A 12,688-nucleotide genomic window follows, 5' to 3' on the forward strand; every position below is an offset into this window, starting at 1 on the left:
TAAGAGTAATATTGAAAAAAAACAATTATTAGACAACAATCTGAGCCTAATCAATCCCAATATAAAGGAACAAACCTCAAAATTAACACAATATTTTAATCAACATAGTATGGGGCCGGCGCCATGGCACAGTAGGTTAATCCTCTGCTTACGGTACCAGCATCCCATATGGCCGCCGGTTCTAGTCCCGGCTGCTCCTCTTCCAATCCAGCTCTCTGATATCACCTAGGAAAGCAGTAGAAGCTGGCCCAAGTCCTTGGGCCCCTGCACCCACAAGGGAGACCATGAAGAAGCACCTGGCTCCTGGCTTCGGATCAACACAGCTCTGGCCATTGCGGCCAATTGGGGAGTGAGCCAATGGAAGGAAGATCTTTCTCTCTGTTTTTCCCTCTCACTGTCTGTAACTCTAACTCTCAAGTAAAATAAATAAAATCTTTTTAAAAATCAACACAATTCAGATAATATAGTTTTCCACTGTATTTTTGAATTTACCAAACTGTTGTCAAAAGTGCTTAGGAGGGGCCGGCACTGTGGTATAGCAGGTAAAGCCACTGTTTGCAGTGCCAGCATCCCATATGGGCACCAGTTTGACTCCCAGATGCTCCACTTCCAAACCAGCTCTCTGCTATGTCCTGGGAAAGCAGTAGAAGATGGCCCAAGTCCTTGGGCCCCTGCAACCACGTGGGAGACCCGGAAGAAGCTCCTGGCTCCTGGCTTCCAATCAGAGCAGCTCTGGCCATTGGGACCACCTAGGGAGTGAACCATCGGATGGAAGACCTCTCTCTCTCTCTGCCTCTCCTTCTCTCTGTGTAACTCTGACCTTTAAATAGATAAATATTTTTTAAAAAAAAGTGATAACAATTTTCTATTCCATATTACGCTACAGATTTTACTCACATGTCCTCCATCTGGATGGACAATTTCACCACACTAAGTGTGATATTCAGACTACTTTTAAAATGTGTGACCTAAATGAAAGATCTCTGCGAGTGAGATCCCAGTGGAAAGTACGGGGCCATCAAAGAAGGAGGTACCTTTCTCTGAAGGGAGGAGAGAACTTCCACTTTGACTATGACCCTATCAGAATAAGATCAAAGTCAGCGAACCCTAAAGGCTTCCATAGCCTTGGCAACTCATGACTAGAGCGTAGGGAGATTACTGACACCATAAACAAGAGTGTCAAATGGTTAAGTCAACAACAGGAGTCACTGTGTACTTTCATCTCATGTGGGATCTATCCTTAATGTGTTGTACAATGTGAAGTAATGCTATAACTAGTACTGAAACAGTATTTTTACACTTTGTGTCTCTGTGTGGATGCAAACTGATGAAATCTTTACTTAGTATATACTGAATTGATCTTCGGTATATAAAGATAATTGAAAATGAAAAAAAAAACTTGGTGTTAAATTGGACACTGCATAGAAAATTAATCAATTTTTAAAAATATCATGTAGGATCTTTGTCCTTAATGTGCTGTACATTGTGATTTAATGTTATAACTAGTACTCAAACAGTATTTTTCACTTTGTGTTGCTATGTGGGGGCAAACTGTTGAAATCTTTACTTAATATATACTAAACTGATCTTCTGTATATAAAGAGAATTGAAGATGAATCTTGATGTGAATGGAAGGGTAGTGGGAGTGGGAAAGGGGTGGGAGGGAAGTTATGGGGGGGGGGAGCCATTGTAATCCATAAGCTATACTGTGGAAATTTATATTCATTAAATAAAAGTTTAAAAAAATGTGTCTTGTGATATTCCTAGCATTTTCATAGAATGAAAAATATACTTCTTTTTGGATTAAAAAATAAATAACATTATCTGACTAGGGATAAGTGCTTTATAATCGAGAAGGATACATGGTGGGGTGGGGGGAGGGCCTGGGATATTTCATTGTAAAATAAAATGGAGTTAAAGACTCTGAGTATAGTATAGATATGATTGTATATAATATAACCAATAAACCAGGTCCTAGAAACTTATTTCAACATGCTATATAATAAAAAAACAACTTACTTCTGAGCAATCGATGGATCAAGGAGGAAATTAGGGAGGAAATTTGCAAATTTCTTGAAATGAGTGAAATTAGAAATACGACATACCAAAATCAGTGGGAAATAGCAAAATCAGTACTAAGAAGAATGCTTATAGTTACCAATACTTGTATTGAAAAAAGCAGAAAGATCTCAGATGAACAAATGCACTTCAAAGAACTAGAAAAACAAGGACAAATCAAATCCACATTAATAGAAGCAAAGAAATAACAAAACTCAAAGCACAAATAAATGACATAAAGACTGAAAACCCTATAAAAACTCAATAAAAAGAAGAGCTGGTTCTTTGAAAATGGGAATAAAATTGACAATACCATAGCTATATCAACTAAGAAAATAGAAATAAAATTTTTAAAATCAGAAATAGAAATGGAGACATTATGCATGATGCCACAGGAATATAAAGGATTCTTAGAAATTCCTATGGACTATTATCTGGCAACAAATTTGATTAATAATAAGAAATGGACAAATTCATGTGCAAAACCATTTTATCATGATTGAATTATGATGAAATGGAATACTTGAGCAGACCAATAATGAGCAGTGAGATTGAATCAGTAATAAAAATTCTCTTATCAAAGAAAAGTCCTGGATCAGATGGATTCATGTTGAATTCTACAAATCATTAAAAGAGAAACTAATAACAAATTTTCTTAAATTATTTCAAAAACAGAAAAGAAAGGAATTCTTTCAAAGTAATTCTGTGATGCCAGCTAAATCTTAGTTCTACAATGAGGCGAGGGCACAAGAAAAAAATACAAACCAATATCCTTGATGAACACTGATTTATACTAAACAAAATACTAGAAAATAAGTTCCAATAGCACATTTTAAAGATTATCAAACGATATCAAGTGATATTTATTCCTAGGATGCAAATATGGTTCAACATACACAAATCAATAAATGTAATACAACGCATCAACAAATTAAAGGACAAAAATCATATGACCATTTTTTTAAAGATTTTATTTATGGAAGGGGGAGAGGGAGCGGGAGAGGGGAGGGTTGCGGGTGGGAGGGAAGTTATGGGAGGGGGAAGCCATTGTAATCCATAAGCTGTACACTGGAAATTTATATTCATTAAATAAAAGTTAAAAAAAAATATTTTATTTATGTTATTTGAGAGGTAGGTTTACAGACAGTGAGAGGTAGAGACAGAGAGAAAGGTCTTCCTTCTGTTGGTTCACTCTCCAAATGGCTGCAATGGCTTGGAGCTGCACCAATCCGAATCCAGGAGCCAGGCACTTCTTCCAATCTCCCATGGGGTGCAGGGGCCCAAGGACTTGGGCCATCTTCTACTGCTTTCCTAGGCCATAGCAGAGAGCTGGATTGGAAGTGGAGCAATTGGGATTCAAACTGGCGCCCATATGGGTTGGAGGATTAACCTACTGCACCACTGTGCTGGCCCCCATATGACCATCTTAATAGATGTAGCAAAGCATTTGTAAACTCTGACTAAATAGGTGCATAATAGAGAGACATCAAAATAACAAAGGTCATATATAACAAATCTAAGCTAATATCACATTGAATAGAGTAAAACTGAAGGTTATCTCTAAGATCTGGAATAAGACAAAGATCCAACTTCTGCATAGAATTTGGAAGTCCCAGACATAGCCATTAGGCAAGAGAAAGAAATATCAGACATCCAAGTGAGAAAGGAGGAAGTCAAATTCTCACTGTTTGCAGATGACATGAAAATATATAAAAGCACAAAGACTACTAAAAAGCAATTAAAACTAATAAATTTCAGAGAAGTTGGAGGATCAAAGGTCAAGGTGCAAAATTCACTAGCATTGTTATACAACCATAGAAAAGTGCTTAAAAAACAAATCAAGCAATCCCATTTCCAATAACTCTAATAAAGTACCTATGAATAAATGTAATAAAATAAAAGAGGTGAAAGTTCTTTATAATGAAAAATATATATCATTGGTGAAATAAACCGAAGAGAATTCAAATAAATGGAAAGATATTCTATGTTTATGAATTAAAAGAATCAATAGCATTAAAATGCACTCTCTAAAGTAATTTACAGATTCAGTGCAATCACTATTAAAATACTAATGACATGTTATATAAAACTAGAAAAAACACCACTAAGATTTATATGGAACCACAATAGATAAATAGCCAAGGAAGTATGGAGTAAAAAAGAATAAAACAAGAGGCATCACACAACCTGATTTTAGGATATATTATAAATCTATAGTAATTAAAAGACTGATATGGGCATAAAAATGGATACTTAGACCAATAAAACAAAACAGAGCCTGGAAATTAATCTACAACTCTACAGCAAACTGTTCTTTGATAAAGTTGCTAACAACATGTGTTTGGAAAAGGACAATAATTTTAACGGATGCTGCTGTAAAATTGGATATGTGTAGGAAGATGAAACTTGACCCATATCTCTCACCATATTGAATAATCAACTCAACATGGATAAAGACTAAATACTAGACCAGAAATTTTGAAGCTAATAGAAGAAAACAGTTGAAATGCTTCAGTACATTGGAAATAGTTAAAAATACAAAGATCATATCTCAAAAGTACATGAAACAAAAGCAAAAATAGGAAAATAGAGAAATGGGATTCATGAAACTAAAGAGCTTCTGTAAGCAAACAAATCATCAATCAGAATAAAGAAACAACCTACATACTGGGAAAAATATTTGTGATCAACACATATGACAAAGGGTTAATATCTACAATATGGAAGGAACTAAATTCAATAGCAAAATAACAATCAAAAAAATGAGAAGTAGATCTAATTAATAATTCCTCAAAGAGAGATCTGCAAATGACCTCAGATACATTGAAAAATACTCAACATCACTAATTGTCAGGGAAATATAAGTCATAACTGCCATGACAGCACTCCAGCTAGATGGCTATAATCAAAAATAAAGTCAAAAGAAGTTTTGGCAAGACTGTGGAAAATGGCAACCCTTGCGTACTGTCAATGGGAATGTAAATTAGTATGGCCATTATAGAAAACACTATGGAAGTCTCTCAACAAAGTAAAATTAGAACTACCATAAGATCCAGCAGTCCCACTACTGGATATACACCAGGGGAAATGAAATCAGAGACATCTTCACTCTCATGTTTATTGCATAACTGTTCACAATAGACAAATTGTGTTCAATTTGTCGAAGTGCCCATCCACTGTGGAATAGATAATGAAAATCTGATGCATACACACAATGGAATGCTACTCAGCCATCAGAAAGGATGGAATACTGCTATCCACAAAAATATAAAAGGAACTGGAAGTCATTATGTTAAGTCAAATAAGCCAAGCACAGAAAGACAAGTACTATATGATCTCACCCATATGTGGAGTCTAAACAGAAAATGTTCTCACAGAAATTAAAAGTCTAAAGGTAGTTAACTGAGACTGAGGAGGGTGTGGGTGGAGTAGAGATGGAGAGAGATTCATTAGCTAAGTTACACCTTTTCAGATGTAAGTTCTGAGACTCCTTTACACAATAGAATATAGCTAATATATCAGCTAATTTAGCTAATGTTAATATACTGTATATTTCATTGTAAAAAAGAAACCTAAAATACAGGGTTTGTTTTTTTTTTACAATAAAGGAGTGTTAAATGTTTGAGGACATATTCATCCTGATCAATCATTATACATAGATACATCTATCTAAAACATCACATAGTAAGTCCCATAAATATTTACAATTTTTATGGCTATTAAAATGTTTTAATTAGAAAATCATTTAAAAACATCTAAGAGAGAAAAGGTTATTTTAAAAAGAAACTGAAATTGTGATTCTGGAAGTATAGCACTAATGGAGAAAACTAGCAACCTATTTCCCTTTCTGGTAGCCTGGCCCGGACAGTGCTGCTAACAATACTCCCTTCTATCTCAGAAAGATCACAAAGCTCTCTGATGTAGAAAAGGGGACAGACCTCTTCAGAAGACTTTTAATGGATAAGAAAAAGAAACAATTGGAGGCCTAGGGCAAATGTTGCCAGATAAATTCTAGGCAACTCAGTTAAATTTGAATTTCAGATAACAGCAAATAATCATTACTATAATTATGTACAATGCAATTCATTATACATCTGAAATTCAAATTTAACTGGGTATCCTGCATTTTTTATTTGGTAAATCTAGAAATCTTTCTCAGAAAGCTTTCAGACACAGGGAAAATTGAAGAAGCTTGGAGTTCTCATTTTTCATACAAATTTTAAAAATTGTATTTTCCAACCTCACCTCTTAACTATTATCCTGCAGTTTGACCTGTCATGAAAAAGCATGTTTCATTTTCATTTCCTCCAAATTGACAAAATATTCTTTTTCACTGGCTTTTAATTTTTAAAGATTTATTTATTAGAAAACAGAGTTACAGAGAGAGAAAAACAGAGAAGAGAGAGGGAAAGATAGTCCATCCACTGGCTCACTCCCCAAATGGCTGTGCTAGGACAAAGCCAGGAGCCAGGAACTCCATCCAGGTCTCCCACATTAGTGGCAGGGGCCCAAGGACTTGAGCCGTCTTCTGTTGCTTTCTCCAGTGATCAGCAGAGAGCTGGATCTGAAGAGGGGCAGCTAGGAATTGAATCAGTACTCTTCTGAGACTGCTGGTATCCCAGAACCTAGTTTAATCCATTGTACTACAATGCTAGCTCCAATAAAATATTCCCAATTCATTCTGAAATTCCCTTTAATTTTTCTGTCTATTCCTATTTGCTTATCAAAATATTTATATAAAAAACAGTGCCGGATCTGATCTCACTGATACCAAATTCAAGATCCTTTAAAGGTATAAAGGAAGAAAAATATTAGCTAGTAAATGGCCAAAAATATATAAAGGAGTACAAGAGGAAGGAAACAATTTCAAAATTAGAAAAAGAAGAATACATTCAAGTATTTGACCATTACACTGTTCAGTTCCTTATGTAAGTAAATTAAAACTGTGAAAATTCACTGCATCTACATATTTAGCTCAATCTAAAGATTTTCATGGCTTTTTTATAATTCTTACAGAGATTCATTCCCTTGTGTATTTCTCAAGCTTTAAGATGAATATACCCGTTTATCTTGTCACTTAGACAATTTCAACTGAAAGGGCTTTTAACTGATGTCAGTAAGAAAACTACTGCTATTTGTAAAAAGAATTTGAGTGAGGTGGTTTGGAAGCTCCAGATATGTTCCTCTTGCCCACTCTTGCTCCAAAAGAAATACAGTAGCTTCCATTCCATCAAAAGGAAATGTAAATACACTAAAAATTCATAATGCAAGTAATTTGAATAATGGGCCCTCAAGTGTGTGTACATATAGGGCTGGGATGCAAGCCTTGTCAGTAGACTCCTTAAGATGGCCTGAAGCATCAAAATTACTTCACTAAAAATTCCAAAGCAGAAGTGATCATTTTTTTTCCTTCATGGGCTTCTGTTCAGAACCTCCCGAAGCAGCAGTTACAAGGGAAGGAATGAAATACAAGGATGGGGTTTCCTAACTCCAGTTAGATGATTAACTTCTAGTCTGCACACCCTGGATCTCTGATCTCACAATGCTGGTGCCACACTTACGCTTTTGGCAACTCAAGCCCACCCGTGGCATCAAAGAGCACCTCAAGAGGATGACGCCAGCAGGATTGCCAGCTGCTGCTCCTCATGGGAAATAGAGGGGGACTTCCTGGCTACCTTAAGTACTGCCGCTTCTGATTGTTCTCATATATGTGAGTCTCCAAAATGCTGAGAGGGCCTCTTGGTATGGCTGTCTAAAGTTCTGTTCACCTTGGAGGTCACAGAGAATGTCGACACAATTGGGGTCAGGTGACTTGGGCCTAGGAGATGAGAAGTGCCCAGCATGCTCAAGTTCATGTTTATGTGAGCAGAAATATGCTTGGAATTCAGGGTTTTGGAACCGCACAAAGTTATGCTACGGGTCTCTCTTGAGTTATTCCACCATAGTTCTGTGGCGGCAATCCTAGTATCACAGCGCTGAAAGGATTATTGAGACCTCCTGCTGCCTGGCCTTGAGCATGTCCCTTTGCTCTTCAGAGTACTGTTTCATTCACTGTAAGGAGGCAAGGACGAATCCAGTGACCTCCAGTGACCCTCCACTATTCCTTTTGTAAGAGAATACATGAACACTTCTAAAACTTCATGCAGGGGCTGGCGCTGTGGAAAGTCCTGGCTTCTCCACTTCCAATCCAGCTCTCTGCTGTGGCCTGGGAAATTAGTAGAAGATGGTCCAAGCCCTTGGGCCCCTGCATCCACATGGGAGACCCAGAAGAAGCTCCTGGATCCTGACTTCAGATTGGCATAGCTCTGGCTGTTGTGCCCAATTGGGGAGTGAACCAAAGGATGGAAGACCTCTCTCTCTCTCTCTTCCTGCCTCTCCTCTATCTGTGTAACTCCAACTTTCAAATGAATAAATAAATCTTAAAAAAAAAAAAAAGAAAACTTCATGGAAAATTGAATTAAAAGGTATGTTGATTTTGGTGCAAAATTATTTTGAAATCCATGCATACTTTTCTCATAGCTTACATTTTCCATGAACTTGTTGAAAGACCCATGTGCTTAGCATTGGTAGCAAAAACCCAACTACAGCAGCTGAGCCTTGTGCAAGAGGCTTGCTGTTCCTTCCATAATATTGAGTTTGGGCATTAGTGCAGAGGCTGATGTAGATGATCATCCCCAGTGTCAGCAGGCCATAATATTCCAATATTTCTGCTTAGTGAGTAACTTCTATTTCATGCCTCCATCTCTGATTTCAAGACTGCTGCTTAGTCTCCAGCAAGGCATATAGGTAGGATGAAGTACAAAAGAGAAGTTCCAGAGCAGCCATCTCCCTTGTTAAACTTACCTATAAATTTCACCTCTAAATTTCCATGCTATCAGCTATGACTGTGTCACAGGACCATCTATAGTTGTAAGAGAATTCGGAAGATATATATACATGTCTAGCTTGGCAACTTGCCACTCACAAGAGTATTGTGTTCCCTTAATAAATATTTAGGGAAAATAGATATTTTGTGGTCAAGATGAGGAACATGTTTCTGGAATGCTGACCTCCTGGACTTATTCTAAAGACTGTTCCTGAACGTATCTCACTGGTAGTTTGTCTCTAGAGAAATTTTCTTGAACTCTTTCTTCTTTATCTTTTCAATTCTTCTTCACTCAACCTCTCTCCTTTCTTATCTCATCTTAGCAGAGTAATAGTTGCCAGATAAACCTCTTGGGGTTAAAAATTATTAATAACTTGTAAAACTTAGTTTTAATGGCCTGTTTTAATATCATTCACATCATTTAATAGGCCATGTTTTCTAGGCAAGATGTGTTTGAATCTACATCTATTTGAATTCCTACTATTTCTAATTTGGTTGTTTAATACTGAATCTTTTCCTACATTCCCTCATTTCAAGGAGATTCCTCTCCTGTGTGGGGCGCTGGTATGGGAGATGAAATCATGATCTGCAGTTTTTCACACACTTCATGAATTGCTTGTGCATGTCCTTTACCATGTGATTGTGGTATTACTGCTGGAATAGCAGTGTATACTTTCCCTGGGAATAACATTGAATTATCCCCATGTTTGCCTTTTGCCAACAGAATGTAGATGAATGTAGTTTTCAACTCTAAGGTGAATCCTACAGAGGTCTCATGTGTTTCCATCTGCACTCTTATCCTCTAGTGTATCACTAAAGAAATAATCCTAGCTAGCCACTCGCCCAAAGCAAAAAATGGAGATGGCCTAAAGTTAAATTGGAGCCGGAAACCAAATCTAGCATTTCCTCAGTCCGAAGTAGAGCTGCCCCAGCTGATAACCAGAACTTTACATATGGAATACAAAGCCTGTCTCTATACACTTTGAACATTTCTTGAAGATCCGTTACACAGCATAATTGTGGCAATACCTGACTAATACAATCTGTCTTTGGAAAATCACCCTGCTTCAGGGTACCAAGGGCTGGAATCAGTTGCAACACAGAGTTGCAAGTACCTGGTGACAAATGAGCTTCAAACCTGTGGTAATACAAAAGGAAGTCTCAAGACCTCTCGGAATCCCAGGTTTGTACTAAAAACAATCACAATAGGACAGATGGGGTGGGAGTCTTCACAAGCTCGAAGAGTCATTGAAAGGGAACCACTGCCTGAATTTCATTCACATTGCTGGTTTGATTGAAGTAACTTCCCAGATTCATGCACCTGTGTTCCTATTCCATGACACTCTCATGCCCTACTCAGCTAGCAGAATTTAAGTATAAAAACGTGGCAAGGTTTTTCAGAAATTGTGAGAAGACCTTAAAAGAAAGGTGCTATGACAATGTGAGGCATTGCAGTAATGAATAATTCACCACACTACCAGCTTCCAGGGAAGAGCGGTTGAGGACTCAGGAGGAATTAGGGGTTGCTCTCTTCCCTGTCATTGACAGGTGCATCTGAGAACAAACGTAAGCATCTTCTCTAGCAGCTCAGGTCCTGGATGAGACTTCTGGACACACCACCAAAACAATACCTCAGTTCTGGCTCCTTGCCATGTACAGAGTAGGAACAGATACGTCTTCCATTCCAGGGTCAGCCAGCAGGGACCAGAGTGTAAGCTACTTACCACTGGCAGAGCCTGGAAAGACTTAGGACAGAAACGATTTCTCAGGAAGCCCAGATAGCCTGCCTGTGTCGGAGACAGGAGGGAATCCTGAGAGACCCTCTTCCATGCCTCGCCATTACAGTTCCCCCTCTGAAGTAAAATAAACTAGACAGCAGCCACATCCGTGTCTCTCAGAGGGGCAGTGTGCACGCAGCTGCTTCCTCTCCCGCAGGCCTTGGTGGTTATTCGGTGCCCACGCTGGCATCTTGTCAGCTGGCAGCCTTTCTGGAGAACTTCTTAGAATTCTATTTATTTTCTGTGCCCTGAACACTTGCTGCTGCTTACAATCATCCAGTGACCAGGGGAAGCTGCAGCCAGGAAATGTATGTGGTTCAGGAAGCCATGTGGAAGCATGAGCTCCCTCAAATGAAATGCGGCTTACACTGGGAACAGGATGCTTGCTGGTTAGGTAAGGTAGCTGGCGAGCCTCAGGAGCAACTGCTTTATACTTTTTTTTTTTTTTTTTTTAACATGGTTGGGGGAAACATGGACGCATTTTTTTAACCTACTGAAAGAGAGCTAAGCTTCTGTTCTTCCTAAGGTCTGGATTGTTCTTACCCAAGGGGGCTAAGAAAAGCAGTAATCAACCTTCTGTTTCTATACAAAAGAGAATACTCTAAGCAAATCTGAGTCACTTAGATGATGAATGGGCTTCTGATTATTGTTGGTCTTGGGCTAGAGTTCACAAACTCAGTCTTTTCAGGGAAGAGGCAGACCCTGGAAATGAGAGATGCTGACCTGGAATCATAAATTCTAGCTGACTCCTGGCTTTCTGGGAGACATAGGAAGCAGTAGAGACTGGATTAGCTAGAAGGTTCATGCTCTGCCTTGTGGAGGGTTGGTGCCACTCAGTTCCAGATGGCTGTTGCTATTTGGGAACACAGATCTCTTTTCTGGAACAAGGAGCATCAGCAGCCACTGTCCACTGGACACAGAAAAGCACAGCTTCCTTCCTCTCTTGACTGGAGACTAAATCAGCCTCCCAGGATTCTTCTAGCATAGAATGCATTGAAAATTTCTGCAAAAAAGATCGATGATGGATGGTCCAACAATTGCAGTCATTTAAGGAATTCACCATAAACCAATAATTATATCCAATAAAATATGTTGCTTTGCACTAGAACACTGGAAAATACTGTTACCAGTGAATTTGTAAAAATGAAAATTGCTGTTCTATGATAGGCAAATAGCGTGAGGTTTAAGTTAAATCTATAGAAGAGAACTGCAAAAGAGGACACATAGGGGGAAAATCTCATGTCAGGTCTGTGCTCTGTAGGTTCGTAAGGAGGGAGAGAGACGAAGCATGTGTATGAGGTATGGATAGATGTTTAAAAGAGGAAGACATAGGTATTAATAACTGTAAGTCACACAATCAGGTGTCTCTTAAATATTTGGTTGGAGAACCAAATGAAGGGGAAAAGTCTTGTTAATTTATTAAAAATAAACATGAGAATTAGACTTATTGGAAAAAATGATCCTGCAAAAGATGTATAAAGCAAAGGAGCACAAATCAGAAACAAGAACTCATGTGCATTACTTAAAACTTAATATTTTAGGGGTCAGCCTTGTGACATAGCAGGTGAAGTCACAACCTGTAGCTCTAGTATCCCACATGGGAGCCAGTTTGAGTCCTGGCTGCTTTACTTCCAATCTAGCTCCTGCTAATGTGCCCGTGAAAGCAACAGTAGATGGCCCAAGTACTTGGGCTCCTGCACTACGTGGGAGACCTGAAAGAAGCTCCTGGCTTTGATCTGGCCTTGCCCTGGCTGCTGCAGCCATTTGGGAAGTTAATCGGTAGATGTAAAATTCTAACTCTCCTCTTTTCTTTGTAACTATGTCTTTCAAACAAATAAATATGTCATTTTAAAAATTTTAATACATTAGAAATGTTTCATTTATTTTTATTTGAAAGGCAAGAGAGACATAGATTTAGAGAGATGTCCTACTTCCACTGATCATTTCTCAACTGCCTACACCAATGGGAACAGGCCAACGCCAGGAG

This window comes from Lepus europaeus, chromosome 2, assembly GCF_033115175.1.
Source record: "Lepus europaeus isolate LE1 chromosome 2, mLepTim1.pri, whole genome shotgun sequence".
NCBI lineage: Eukaryota > Metazoa > Chordata > Mammalia > Lagomorpha > Leporidae > Lepus > Lepus europaeus.